Genomic DNA, 14,892 nt, shown 5'->3' on the forward strand with positions numbered 1-14,892 from the left:
AAAGAAATAAGGTAAAAAATATATTTTTTGCGAGAGTGGGGTGGGTGGGTGGAGGGGTAGTAGGGTGGGTGGTAACAGAAAAACTGAAATTTAGAAAAAAAAAATCCTTTTTTGGAGAGAGGGGGTGGGGTGAGTTGGTGAGGGTAGGGAAGGTTGAGAAGGAGTTTTGGAAAATGTTTTCCCTTCTCTTGATAAGGAAAATATTTTCCTCCAATTGGAGGAAAATGAGTTCATAAGGAAAATATTTTTCAAAATATTTAAGCCAACCAAACATGAAAAAATTGGAAAACATTTTTTGGAAAATATTTTCCTTCATACCAAACACACCCTAAATAATTACCTTTTTTGCCCATTTAAAAACTAATAACAATATATACCTACTCAGTTAAAACTAATTACCGACCTACCCGAATTTGGCGAGAAAAGTATTCTGTCCCCAACCGAACAAATAGGTAAAAAGACTTGTGGAGAGGAGCCCGAAACTTAAATAGTGCTTTTTTGGGCACAAAATACATTTTTACTGTTAAAAAAAAAGTTACATAATTCGCAGTATAATACTGCGAATTACTTTAACGGAAAGTTAGCCGTTAAAGTGATTCGCGCGAATTATTAAAAAAATAATTTTTTTAACACTTCGTAGTATAATACTGCGAACAACATAATTTCACTGCGTTTTGCCCTCCGTCATTGGATATCGTGCGTTTTGTGCCCTCTGTCATTGGATATCATGAATAAATTTCTTAATCCTACCAAACGAAAAAAAAAGGCTATATCAATTCAATTGCTTTATTCATGTGTTCTCTATGTCTCTCCAACTATTCTCATCCTTTATCTTAAAGTTATCACTTTCACAATTTTTAAGATACATAATACATCCTTTATGTTTAGTTTTACGTGAACTTTTACTAATACTTTTTTCAGTTTAAATAAGTATGTAATTTTATCAATTTATCATTCAGATAAGATTGGCAATATTAAAGATCTGTTTTTTTTCTCTTCTGAAAATTTCATATCATTAACATTTGACCAAAGGCTTAAGATGTAATCGTTATTATTACTAAGTTTCATATTTTGTGCCAAATAAAAATATTTATTAGCGATACTCCCTCCAGTCCAAAATAAGTGATTTTTTGAATGTTTTCACACAGATTAAGAAATCCACCTTTTAGCATTAATTAGCAATAAAATTGACCATATTAACCTTTACTATCTCACATAAATGCTCCTAACACATATTCCAACACTATTTACTCCAAGGATAATGTAGGAAAAAAATAATTAATTCATTCTTTAAATCTGGAAAAATTACTTATTTTTTATCACAAGAAAAAAGCTAAAAAATCACTTATTTTAGACCGGAGGGAGTATATAACAAAAATAGGTTTCAGCATCAATTATGTCTATTTCAAGCAGTGCCAAACAGCTTGACAAATATGGAAAAGCAAAACTTCAACTTTCCACTAAAAAATCATGATATTTGGCACATAAAAATTAAAAATGAACCTTTCCTATAAATTATAATGACAATTAATATAGGTGTGCTCAATTGACTCGTTTTTTTCTTTACTTTTCTTATAACGACGAGACATTAACAGCCATAAACGATTGTGTCCATATCCTATATATACTTCATGAGATAATAATGTAAAATGTAAACATTATTTATTAATTTATCTACACTGCATTTTTTTTCCACGTTAATCTATTGAGAACGTAGGAAGATTATTATTATTAGTAGTAGTATTTTCCACGTTAATCTGCTTCTGATTTCTATTATATATTTGACTTTGAAAAGTATTCACGAGGACAGATAGATTTATAGAAAAAATTTAACTTTATTTTTCAAATTCAAATGTTTTAGCTATAAACAATATGAAGAATCTTAAGACAATCAGATTATTTTTACAGCAAGCAAGAACATATTTTCGTTAAATATGTGTCAGTAATTTGAAATCAAAAATTTTTGTCACAATTAAGTGGGCGTTTGGACATAAGAATTGTAAAATTCCAAAAAAAGTAAAAAAAAAATTTAAGTGAAAATGATATTTGAAAATTAGAATTGTGTTTGGACATAAATATAATTTTGGGTTGTTTTTTAAGTTTTATGCGTGATCTAAGGGAAAATTTTGAAAAATAGCTTCTTGGAGTTTTTTAAAATTTACGAAAAATTTCAAAATTCATCTTCAAATAAAAATTAAAAATTTTATGGCCAAACACTGATTCCAAAAAAAGAAAAAAAAATGGAAAAAGTGAAAAATATTGTTTTGTACAAACGGGCTCTAAATGGATCAAATTATACCGAATTATTTTCCAAATTTGATTTATAAATAATTTTAAAAATTAAAAAAAGAAGTGGGAATCCTATTCTATAGGCCTCGCAAAAGAGCAAAGTCACAAACAGACAAAACTTTGATTCCCTCTTATCTTTTAAAACGGAAAAGAAGCTGACCCTTTTACAGTTAATATTAAAATCCTAAAATACTGCCTTTTGTTCACACACACTTTCTGCCTCAAATAATTACACCAAAGAATCTGAGAATGGCTTTACGATATCCAATGATGGAGGGCAAAACGCAGTGGAATTGTGTTGTTCGCAGTATTATACTGCGAAGTGTTAAAAAAATTATTTTTTTAATAATTCGCATTATAATAATATGAATCACTTTAACGGCTAATTTTCCGTTAAAGTAATTCGCAGTATTATACTGCGAATTATATAGTTATGTAACTTTTTTTTTAACAGTAAAAATATATTTTATGCCCAAAAAGGCACTATTTAAATTTAGAACTCTTGTGGAGAGAGTAATTTCAGCCACATATTCCATACAAAGGCGTTGGGCTGTTGTCAGTAAGGTACATTTCAGAGTAACTTTGTATCAATTTCCTAGTGTTTATCACGTGCAATTATCTATTTATTGAAAAGCCAAACCTACCTTCTGAGATATGCTTTTTAACTCAGAAAAAATAGCTTTTCTACAAAAGTATAAATAATTATCAATTGGGGCGTCGTATATAGAGGTTGAAATTGAGACCTTGAGACAAGGTCCTAGGTCTTAAATCTCATCAAAAATAGATTTTTGTCCAAATAATATGTTAGCAACTTTTATCAATAAAAGAATAAATAATGTCAATAGTAGTCCAAGTATTGCAAAAAATTTATTAGCTTATCATTGCCAATAATAATCATGGAAGTTTAATTAGAGTTAAATTAAGACTTCCAAATTAGCAGTGTCAATGTCGCGAGGGAACTGAGAAAAATACAAAATCGGCCCGTTGACCGAAACTAATTGTTCTTTAGCCAAAAAGTATGTAAAATAAGTATATATATATATATATATATATATATATATATATATATATATATATATATATATATTTTACTGTGTTACACCCCATATTTTCGTACGTAAAAGTGCGTCGTAAGTAACTAATGTAAGACCAAAAATGAGATCAACTTTAGAAGTATATAAACTAAGTTATCATGTTACCCCGGATGTTACGTATATTGAAGATCATGAACAACAAGTACAAAGAAGGTTGGAAGGTTTAGAAGCTAAGGAATTGAAGAAAATAATATTCCGTCGAAAGTCGACAAGTTGGGAATGTTATAACATGTACTTTTGGGGTGAGACTAGGGTGCTTAACATAATAAGGAGGTTATGTTATGCGTTATGTTAGTCGTATGATAGTCATGTATTATGTTTTGAAGTCAAGCAAGTTGTGGAACAAAATTCGATGAAAGTCATCACAAGTTACGTTCATAGGCTTTACTGAAATTTGAGTCAAATGTAACTGCGATTTTCTCCCAATATACTTAGAGTTACGGGGTGTTCCGCCAATCAAATTGAATATCTATGAGTCTATTTTCTACTGCATTAAATCGTTTGTTAATACGACATCGGAGTAGAGAGATATATGCATTTTCACGAGACTGCGCAGACTGCTAGGTGACAAGTAGGTATGTAACCTACTTGCTTAAATGAGAGTCCAAATATGGGCCAGTTTGGGTCATCCAAAGAGACCTTTTAAACGCCTATTTTGTTCATATAATACATTGATAAGAGGGCACAATAACCAGACCTAACCCCCTGCAAACATCCTCCCAAAAATTGAACACAGACCCTAATTGAATTTATCTCTTTTTCAAGTTCTAGATGGAGGGAAAACCTTGAGTTTGAAGAACCATGATAGGAGCTGAGTTATTCAACAAATAAGGTAAGATTACTGCTCTCTTTCATCTATTTTTTGCGCTGGATATGTGTTGAAAGTCGTTCTATAATTGTAAGAACTCACGGGACGGTGATCAGAAGCTGTGAATTTGAGATAGCGGACTGTTTTCTGGACTGTTGTATGTTGTTGTTGGATTGCATGTTTTACTAGTGTTTTATTGAGTTTTGGAGGAGTAAGGGTGTGGAGAAACACCACATAAATGCAGGGTGGTGGGTGATAACTGTGATTTTAACACGTTTTATGCCCATACTTGCCTATGCTTTATGTATGAATTGTCATAAGATAGACCCAGAATGCTTACAAAGTGCGCTTGATTGCAGGTTTGAGCGACAAGATGACAAAAGTCAAAAATCGGCTCGAAACAGAGTGAAACCTGCTCAAGTGTCAAAAATACTTGAAGTAGGGACAAGAGGACCTAGCACGGACCGCACTGATTTGCTGCGCGGCCGCGCTAGGAGATTCAGAGAGTATACATTTCAAGGGTAACCATGCGCGGTCCGCGCTCCTTTCTACGCGGTCAGCGCCTGTGTCCACGCGGTCGCGCTTCATTGTTGCGCGGTCCGCGCCCATCAGCCTGCGCGGTTCGCGTCTCCAGCTTCAGAAGTGAGTGATCGAAGTCCAAGACCCCTACGCGGCCGCGCTGCATTTCTGCGCGGTCCGCGCCAGCCCCGCAGGGATATTTTTGTCCAGTTTTTCTAGCCTAGTATAAATAGAATATTTTATTATTTCTAGGTGAAGAATTAGATATCAGATAGCAGCAGCACTCGTGAGACTCAAGTTTTAGCCTATTTTGGGCATTTTCATCTTGTTTTATCGTGGATTCTTGTAGATTAACATTCTAGTTAATTAATTTGTTGATTTTATCTACTACTTCTTCAATTTCTGTTGCTATTATGTCTAGCTAAACCCATTAGCTAGGGTTGTGGCTCAACCCTAGTGTGGGTAATTAATGGGTGTGATTGTTTAATGCTTGAATGATGTTGGGTGTTTGCTATTTGGGTTAATTTTATGATTTAACTAGGATTTGGTGGTTGCAAACACTAAGTCTAGCTTAGTGGGTCTTGACTCTTCTTAAGAAAGAGTGTCTATGACTCCAAAATTAACCCAACAAGGAATTCGGATGGACCCATGAGAATGGTAGTCCCAATTAACGGGTTAAACCTCGAGAGAGTAATTACCCAACTTGAACCCTAAGTTGCTTGGGCTTGTTGGCCTACCCAATTGGTCTCGAGAGAGTCAATTGGGCAAAATCACTCTTTCTACCGAGAGGCGTGAGAGTGAGTGCAATCGTGCAACGGTTATAGCATAACCCCTATAATCATCATTCTTGTATTAGGAATCTCTACCCGTTAGTTGACCACCTAGGTAAATGCCACGACCCTAGTGTCTTTCTCTATCTTGCATACAACCTAGAATTACTATCTTAGCATAATTTAGTTATAATTAGTAGTTGTTAAATTGTAGTTGATAATCACAAAAACCCAAAAATGATGGAAGATCAATTAGAAGCAAACACGCATTTCTAGACTACGCAAATATCCAACTCCCTTTCTAGCTCCCTGTGAAAATTGACCCCGATACCACTATTGGGTAAAAGTATTAGCGCCCACTCTTCCTAAGGTTGAGTCCGCTGCAGATCAGTACCCTCGCTCTAACTCTTTTAAATTTGAAGGTTTTTCAGATGCTGACCTTGCAGGTGATAAGGACGATAGAAAAAGCACAAGCGGTACATGTCAATTACTGGGAAAAGCTTTAATATCCTGGAATCGTAAAAAGCAAGCATCAGTTGCACTATCAACTACTGAAGCTGAATACATTGCCATTGGACAATGTTGCGCACAACTACTGTAGATGTCTCATCAACTGGGTGATTATGAACTTTCGTTTATGCCTATACAAATTTTTTGTGATAATTCAAGTGTTATTTGTCTCTCCAAAAATCCTATGCATCATTCTAGGGCAAAGCATATAGATATCAAGCATCACTTTATTAGAGATCATGTTCTTAAGGGAGACATAGAAATAACCTTCATTGGAACCACTGATCAGTTAGCTGATATTTTTACCAAACCATTATTAGAGGAGAGATTTTGTAATTTAAGAAAGTTACTTGGCATTACTTGCTTTACTAATAACCTTTAGGACCCATGTGCACTGTTAAAAGTTTTTTTTTGTGTAATGATTGCCCTTTACTCATGCATTAATTATGCCTCCTTTTTTTCCCTCTCTTTTCTCTTCTTTCACATCAGTTCGTCGTTCAAAGGTTGAAAGCCAATCATCACGTCCTTTCAACTGACATCTTTTCCTTTTCTGTACTCAACCGTCAAAACCCTCTTCTTAAGGTGGAGAACCCTTTCAATCACCTTCATTGTTATCTCCTCTTCAAAAGCTCCGATCAGAACCCTTCCCTTCAATGGCTAAACATCCTAGAAATCCCTCTGCCTCTACCAGAAAAAGCACCCGCACCAAAACAAAACCCCCATCTATGCGCCTAGAAAAGGTAGACCTAGGGTCCGATCATTCCGAGGGTTTCGCCTCCTCTCAAGTCGATTTCTCTGAACACTCTCAACTCCTAGGAGAAAAAGCCCTAGGTAAATGACCCTTGGAAGAAACCCCTGTCTCCTCCACCCCAAAGAAATCCAAGGTTAATTTCTCTGCCTCTCTCGGATTTGACCTCAACTTCTGGGATTCCCCAAATTGGGATTTTTTCATTGCTCTGAAGGACAAGCCCGTCGCTCATAGAAGAGTCGTCGACCTTGACGACATGGAAGCCCTCAATTGCAAGGTCAAAGACCTCTTCGTTCATCAAGGATGGGTTAAGTTTCTCTCTATTCCTCTGCCCAAGGTATATGAACCTCTGGTAAAAATGTTCTATGAAAATCTCCGCTCTAGTAAGCTTGATAGGTTGGAATCTTTAGTGTTAGCCAAACGCATTGTTCTTGATTGTGCCCTGTTTGATTCGCTCTTTTAGTGTCGTTGTTCTGGTTTTCCTATGCTTTTTAAAAATACCTGGCCTGATGACTTTGAAATTTCTTTTGACCAAGCCAAACAGTGTATTGCTGAGTGTCCCTCTGACTCCCTTCCAAACTAGTTAGGTCCCAGTGATGTTAGTTTTGAGACTCGAGTTCTGGCCCACAATGTCGCAACTACTTTGCTTCCCCGTACTGGTTCCTTTTCAACCTTCTCTCAAAGAGACACATTTTTAGTGTACTGCCTTGTGACCAAACTCAAAATCAAGCTTTCTCCTGGGTTATCAATTTCATGATTGAAAGTGCTGAAGATCCCACCAGTCTACCCTATGACATGGCAATCACTCACATTCTGGAAGCACATCAAATTTCCTTGACCAACTATCCTTTTGTCAATGTTTCAAAGTCTTACAATTCTAGAGCCTTTGCAAGTATGGGCTATGTGAGTGTTAAGGGCTCCTGGGTTAAGAAGCACGATAGCGAAGCAAAGCCTGCTCCTATTGAGCCCCTTCATCCTCTGTTCCTCATCGTAGTCCTGATTTTGATGACAAGCTTCGTGCCATTGACTCACAACTCTCTGAAATCAAAAATCTTCTCACAGCTACTCAGTCCACTGTTGGTGACATTTATGCTATTTCCAAGGAAACAGGGTCTGATGTGTCCAAAATTAGAGTTGTTGTTCTCAGAGTCCGGGAGAATGCTGTCAAAGCCTTCAGGAAAATTCATGACAGATTGGATGGAGTGAGAATCTCAGCCAATGCTAGCTTTGAACAATTGAAGGAGGCCATCTGCATTACCCTTACTTATTTTCTGCGCTGTTGATGTGATTGTTTTAGTTTTTTCTCTTTTGCTATGCTGGATATGGGCTGTTTTTTTCGCCCTTGGATAATTTATTTTGCTGGGTATTTTTTGTGGGCTATTTTCTCAGCCCTTGGATAATTCCTATAACTCTCCTATTCAATATTCTATGTTCTGCTTAGTACTTGGTTTGTTCCCTCTTTGCTGATGCCAAAAAGGGGGAGAAAAGTATATGTTATATCTGCACAGGTACAATTCACTGCAGAAGAAGCATATGTTATATCTGCACAGGTACAATTCCTATGCAGGAGTCGACTGTCGACTCTAACCATGGACTAGTCAACTGCCTGAACTGAGGGGGAGAAGTACCATGGACTAGTCAACCGCATACAATGAGGGGGAGTAAAACACAGGAAAGTCAACTGTTGTTTACACTTATATATTATTTTGTCATAATCAAAAAGGGGGAGATTGTTAGATCTAGGTTTTATGATGCAAATAATATACCTCTGCAGGAAACCAATTATAGAAGAACAAGGAATCGACAAGATACTACAAGATCGCTGAAGTCAATCTTGATGACTGCGGAAAGAAATCAATCAGCAAAGAGTATAAACCAATCAGCAAATCTGGATGCCTAAGGAAAAGAAACTCAATCGGCAAAGGCTAGTGGGCAACTACGATGGAGAGAATCACGCAAGCCTAAACTTAAGGCACGAATCAAGGCCAGCATATCCGGAAGATTGAAGATCCTGTAAAGATTTTTAAGCGGCTAATTTCGGAAGGATCAAAAATCAAGGAGCAAGCCTTAATTATATACAACGATTAAAGGAAGAATATCAAGGAAGAGCAACGGCTAGCTATCTTATTCTTGGAAAGAATCAATCTCTTTCCAAGGATCAAATCTCTTGGGTTGTCAAGCCTCGATCTTCATCAAAGTATTTATACCCAGCCTTAACCTAAGACATACATACTTTGATCGAACCAAACACCTCTCTTTATTCTACTGCAAACAAACATTGTAGTTCACTAAAATCTGTTGTGTAACAAGTCAGAGAAAAAAGTAGAGTATAACACTGGTGAGGCGTTGTATCAAAAAGAAACGAGTGTTAGAGGAACTATGTTATCAAGTCATTGCCACTGTACTCGGAGAAACGCATTTACTAAAGAGAACTCCCTTGCAACCCAAGGGGACTGGACTATGTGAGCACGTGATTTTTGCCTCGCATGAATTACTCCTACAGGACTCTTAAAATTAGGATTTTTTCTTTTAGTCATTTGATTTTTAGGATTTAATTGCATAATTTTCATGTTTAGTTGCATTTTTGTGTGCATTGTTTAATTTAGATAATTCATCAAAAAATACAAAAATATTACATTTGCATTTAGGACTTAATTTTACATATTTTTTGATTAATTAGTAATTACGGTTTTACAAAAATACAAAATCACAAAAAATTGATCTATTTGCTTTGTTTAATTTTAGCTTTGAATTTTGTTTAGTTTTCCTTTAAATTGGTTTAATTATTTGAGTTAATTATTAATTAGAGCTTAATATAATTTGGTAGGGTAATTTAGATTTAATTTAGATTTTTGGTTTTAATTTGAAAAGAAAAAGAAAAGAAAAAGAATTAAAGAGAATCAGATTTTGGGCCAAATCAATTAGAATTCCCCAAGCCCAATTGAAAATTCCCTGAGCCCGTCCCAAACCGCCCCATACCAGCCCAAACCCGTTTTAATACCCGGTCCAGTTACCCCCCCCCCCAAATGACGTCGTGTGCTCTCCTTTTGATCTCAACCGTCGAGGTTGGAAGATCTAACGGACGAGAACTGAGGACCACTTAATATATAAGTGTCCTAACGACCCTACCCTCCCCCCTAATCAGTCTCCTCTCACACCCCAACAACCCTAAAGACAGCCCCTCCCTGAGCCGGCGGCGGCGCCGCCGTCTGCCGCCGTCGGAAATCGCCCACGGCGGCGGCGAGTCCACAAACCACCCTAAAAATACACCATAGGTTCTCGTCCTCCCCCTCTTTTCAAAACCACACCCCTTTTCCATCAAATACGGCCTGATTTGCTCGAATTTCAGATCATAAATCCAAACCCTAGCGCCGCCCTTGTTTTCTCCGGTAGCGGCGCCACCACCAATCAACCCCAAACTAACATCGATAGACCACCAGAACTCTCTCATCCCAGATCCATCGTCCTCTTCCCTCGAATCCCCCTCGAGCTCCTCAAATATTGAATTCGAGGTTCAAGCCTTAAGAGTTCAATCTGGATCCTGAACATGCAAGGTTTCTTCTCCATTATTCACGAGTTTTAGGCCCAATTTTATCGCGGAATAATGTTATTTGCCGGTTCTTGACAAAGAACAGGTGATTGACACTATCTCGCGGTTTAAATTGAAAGGACAGTCGAGTTCGAATGTGAATAGGTAAGTTTCTATCTATCTTTGTCTCCATTTATGGTTTTGGTTCATCTTTTCTTTCGTCTATATCCTTTTCTCTGGTTAAAACATGACCATTTCTCTGATGATTCGAATTGTTTGTCCTTGGCTTGTTGAATTTTCATTGATGTTAGGCATCTGATTTTCTCTTGTTAGGTTAGCCCACTTAGTTTAATTTAATTAGGTTATTTTAATAGCTCAATTAGTTCCCTGCCTGTCTGTAATATTTAATTAGCTTAGTTTTTAATTTTCTGAATTTACTTAAGTTTTTCTTTTCACATGCACCGGACTCCTGACTTGGGTTTGGGTCACCTTGGTTGCTTGGGCTTTGAGATTAGCTTAGACCCCACTCCAGGAGGTTTTGGTTTGGTTCGAATTTGAGCCAAAGTTTATTTGAACCATTAGAGTCCATTGGACTCACAACCCATACCCATTTGGGTTCCTGAAGTAATAATTGTTGGATTTTGAGGGGTAAATACATGATTAATCAGGGGCAATATAGGTAGTCTAAGTGAGGGAATCTTCAGGGTAACTAACTTAGAAGCTTCTAGCAAGGATTTTCAGCCAATTTCAAGTTTTTAGGTAGATAACTTGGAAAACAAGTCAGAATCCTAGGGACTTTTAAGAAAAAAGCAGAAATTAAAAAGGACCTAAAGGGGTAAAAATAAATCAGCAGGGCTGCCCTAATTGCTTGCCTATAAAGGCATACCATTCTTGCCTTTCAAGTCAGATTTTGGAGCCTAAAAGATTTGAGGGCAAAAAGATTTTAGAGCAAAAAGATTTGGAGAGAGCCGAGAGAACTTCAAGAGCTAAAAAACCTGCAGATTTTAGTAGATCCAATATAGATTTTAGAGACCTTAGAGATCAGAACCTAGAGATTTAGAAGAGCCAAAATCCTGAAAAATCAAAAAATAGCTAAAAAATCATGCAGTAAACACTGTTCCATTTAAACTGATTGATCTTTGAAGTTTTTAAGTTCTGGAATCATTTCTGGATATCCAAAGGATTAAAAATGAGTTGAAGTTCGTTTGTTATTCAAGTTTTGGTTCAAGCTGTTGATGAAATCACTGTTCTATTGGATTTACACTGATTCTATGAGTTTAATTTCCTGGATCTGGGGTCTGTGTTACTGCTGGTGTTGACTGTTTGTGTTTCTTCTGCTGGCCTCTTGTTTGCCCAAGTTCAGATGAAGTTTTGAAGATTGACAAAAAGAACTCAGTCATGAACCAGGTCCATCATGTGAGACACAGTGTTGATATGCTTGCACATGTAACATACGCGTGAAGAAGATAAGTTCTCAAGGATAAGCAACAATATCTTCTGATTTGATCGAAAAGATTGCATACAGGATAAGGAGTTGAAGTCTCCTTATGAAAAGAGAATTATATCCGGATCAAGGATATGGATTAGGAGTTAGAGTTGTTCTTGGACTCGAATTGTCAAAGGATCCGCAATTCGAGTTCTTATCAAACTCTGATTACTAACTCTATAAAAATAACGATTGTTCTCTTTTACAGGGGTGCACATAAGCAGGAGTTAAGCATATTTGAGAGAAAAAAGATCAAGTCTAATTTGCAAGCAATATATGCGAGATACAAGTGTGCACGTCTGAAGCTACATGAACTAAGATAGAAGAACCAGTTTCATCATTGTGTTTATTCTAAGTCTAGTTCAATAGTAGGTTTTCATATTGTACCTTTCAGCTTTCATAGAAGCAATTGTAATAGGTATATTGAGTATTCAAGTTAGAGTTAACTTGAAAGTGTCGCAACAGTTGAGGTTGTGTGCTACACTGGGATTAGAGTTAATCCTTAGGTTTACAAAGAGTTTTGTGAATGCAGTTTTTGGCTCAGTGATTTTAGTGGAGTTTGGGAAAATCCTACTGATTAGTAGGTCGTGGTTTTTTCACCTTTTGAGCCAGGTGTTTTCCACGTAAAAATCTCTGTGCACTTTACTTTCAGCATTTATTATTCCGCAAATTGCTGTAGTTAGAACACTTAGAAGAACCAGGTTCTTCTAACGCAAAAATTAGGTACCACACAAATCACCCCCCCCCCCTCTTGTGTGGTATTGACGTTTATAACATCAATTGGTATCAGAGCAGGTTATCCTTGAAGAGGTTAACACCTTAGGAAAAGATCAACATGAGTGCACCACATGGGAACTGAGAAGGGCAATCCACTGCCAGGCCTCCTCTCTTCAATGGTCTCTACTACTTCTGGTGGAAAAATAGAATGAGGGACCATATAATGGGCGAAGACTATGAGCTTTGGGATATCATCACTGATGGTCCTTTATCCACAACCAAGAAGAATGCTGAAGGAGTAGATGTTCCAAAGACAAGAGTAGATTGTACTGCCCAAGATCTAAGGAAATGGGAGAAAATGCAAAAGCCAAGAAATGGTTAGTGTGTGGACTTGGTCCTGATGAGTACAGCAGGATTCAAGGCTGTACTACTGGCAAGGAGATTTGGGACACTTTACATGTGGCTCATGAAGGAACACCTCAGGTGAAGAGGTCAAGAGGAACATTGTTGTATTCTCAATATGAGAATTTTACCATGAGGATGGAGAAACTATCCAAGAAATGTATACCAGGTTCACTACATTGACAAATGAACTTGAGTCTCTTGGAAGGATTATCCTGGAAGAAGACAAGGTGGAGAAGATTCTAACTAGAGTTTTGCCAATCTCCTAGGAAAGTAAAATCACTGCCATTCAGGAATCCAAGAACATTGCTACTTTGAAGTTGGATGAACTGATTGGAAATCTCACTGCCTATGAATTGAGAAGGCAATCAATGAAGATGGATGCTCCAAAGAAAGAAAGAAGTCTGGCTCTCAGAATTTCAGAAGGATCAGATCTTGAAGATGATGAAATGGCTATGATAACCAGAGATTTCAAGAAATATCTTATGAGAGGAAAGGGTGCTTCAAAAGGAACAACATTCAGCAAACCGAGGGCTCCTGAGAAACAAACCAATGAGGGGTGTTACAAGTGTGGGAAGACTGATCACCACATCAGAAACTGCCCTCAATGGGAGATTGAATGGAAGAAAGAAAGAGCTGAAAGAAGAAACAGGAAGAAGGAATAGGTTCAACCAAAAAGAAACAAAGGTTCAACTAAGGCTATGGTTGCTGCTTGGGGAGAAACATCAGATAAGGACTCTGAAGATGAAGCTGAGGAGGATCAAGCTCTAATGGCAATCGGAGAATCAGAAGATGAACAGGAGGTAAGTATTCTACACCTTAAAGAAAAAATTAAGTTCCTGTCTAAGGAAAAACTGGCTGATCTGCTGATGGATTTCATAGATGAGTCTGAAATAATAAACAGTGAGAAGGATGTTCTGTCTAAGGAATGTGTTATCCTAGAAGTAAAATGTAAAAGGTTAGAGTCTAAGGCTGATGAGAGTGATAACACCAATACTGAGTTGAAGAACCAGGTTCATCAACTTGAAAATAAGATTCTAGAACTTAGATCTGAAAATATTAAACTGAAATTAGGGACAGAAAAGAAAAGGGCTGATCAATCATTTCTCACCCTAGAAGAAAATCTAGGAAAAATGAAAGATGAACTGTACAAGAAAGATGAATTGATTAAAGTCCTAAAAGAAGATTTAGGAAAGGTAAAGCATGAACTAGACAGAACATGCAAATGGAACAAGGCTTCCGATGCACTCTCGTGGCTGCAAGAACATCATAGTAGCAACAAGAGAGGACTTGGATTTGGGACACAAGCTCCAAAATGGGATCCCAAAAACAAGTATCTCACACTTCCTGAGAATAAGATCTGCACATACTGTGGTAATACTGGCCATTACAAAAATGACTGTAATGCAAGAGAAAAGGCCAGTCAAAAGAACAAAGCCTTTGTTCAAGAAAAGCACAAACTGCCTGGTTGGGCAAAGAAAAATTTAATTCATCCTTTTGCCCATAGAAAGGGACCCAAACTAGTTTGGGTTCCTAAGACTAACCCATGATTTCGTTTTGCAGGACCAAGTGAAGGGAAGTAGCCAAATATGGTACATGGATAGTGGCTGCTCAAAACATATGACTGGTAACAAGAACCAGTTCCTTTCACTTGAGAATCTAAAAGGAGGTAATGTCTCCTTTGGAAATGGAAAGAAAGGTGAGATCATTGGTGTTGGAAAGGTAGGAAAGACAGACTCTCATTCCATTGAGAATGTCTATTTGATAGATGGCTTAAAATATAGCCTGATAAGTGTGTCACAACTGTGTGACAGAGGTAACCTTGTGGCTTTCACTTCCACAAAATGTTTTGTGATTAGCCTTACTACTGATAAGATTGTTTTGCAGGGAAGGAGAGTTAACAATATTTACATTGTAGATCTGTCAACTCTCTCTGAAAATGAACTAACTTGCTTGAGTGTGTTAATTAATGATCCCCTCCTTTGGCACAAAAGACTTGGACATGCCAGTCTAAATCAAT

This window comes from Nicotiana attenuata, unplaced genomic scaffold, assembly GCF_001879085.1.
Source record: "Nicotiana attenuata strain UT unplaced genomic scaffold, NIATTr2, whole genome shotgun sequence".
Lineage (NCBI taxonomy): Eukaryota > Viridiplantae > Streptophyta > Magnoliopsida > Solanales > Solanaceae > Nicotiana > Nicotiana attenuata.